This window comes from Euprymna scolopes, chromosome 24 (assembly GCF_053919585.1).
Source record: "Euprymna scolopes isolate OS-2025 chromosome 24, ASM5391958v1, whole genome shotgun sequence".
Lineage (NCBI taxonomy): Eukaryota > Metazoa > Mollusca > Cephalopoda > Sepiida > Sepiolidae > Euprymna > Euprymna scolopes.
Window position 1 is genome coordinate 91,912,503 of NC_136505.1, and position 962 is coordinate 91,913,464.

Below are 962 nucleotides of genomic sequence, written 5' to 3' on the forward strand. Positions count from 1 at the left end.
ATTAAATGAATAAATCTTAAATGTAGATTAATTTCTCGCAAAAAAGTATTTCAAATTAATTCACTTTTATGCAACCGACGCACCATATTTTTCCTTTATATATGTTCACTTTCGAGGGGTACGAGGGCTTGTAGTCTGTCAGTATTGTCTTGTTCTATGGCTGAACAAACCAAACCTGCAACAATATACATTCACATTAAACCCACTCTATAATCAATGTTTGCTCAGAAATATATCGGCGATCTCTTTTTGCATTGTGATCTGCAATCCTGAATGTTGGTTGCCTAAAAATTGTGGGAATAAACATCTATCGTTGTCACATTTTCGGAGTTCTGTATTGGCTAACTACCATGATGTTCCTACGTTTTATTCGTTCCCTAATTCGCTAGGTAGCCTCTGTCGATTGCTACCGGTTTTTATGACGATGGTCTGATAAACGGGCGGTGAGGGGGGGGGGGGGTTAGAAACGGCCAGCTAGTTTTAAATATTTTAACTTTAGTATGATTAGTTTTAAACATGATCTGAAGTTCACTTTTGTATTCTGACATTTTCCTGTTCCAACGTATTATCAATCACCTGAGGTGCCCCTTCTTGAGAATAACAACAGATTGTTTTACCCTTATGTTGAACAGACTTCATGTCAAATTTTGCTCCAATGGGGAATAGGTAGATAATTGTTAGTTCATAAAATGAACGTGGTTATTTAGTGATTGGAAAAAAAAAAAAAAAAAAAATAATAATAATTATTATTATTTTTTATTTTTTTACAGGGGCTCACCGTTCATTAGGGTGCCAGGAAGGGGGATACTCAAAGATGAGAGTTAAAAAATATGTTGGTTGAACGATGATTATTATCACAAAACGATTGGAAATGCTGATTGAATAAGTAGAAGAGGAATTGGTTTACCAAGAGGGCGACTTAACAATTATTTGTTAATATTAGACTTGATAATGACTATACT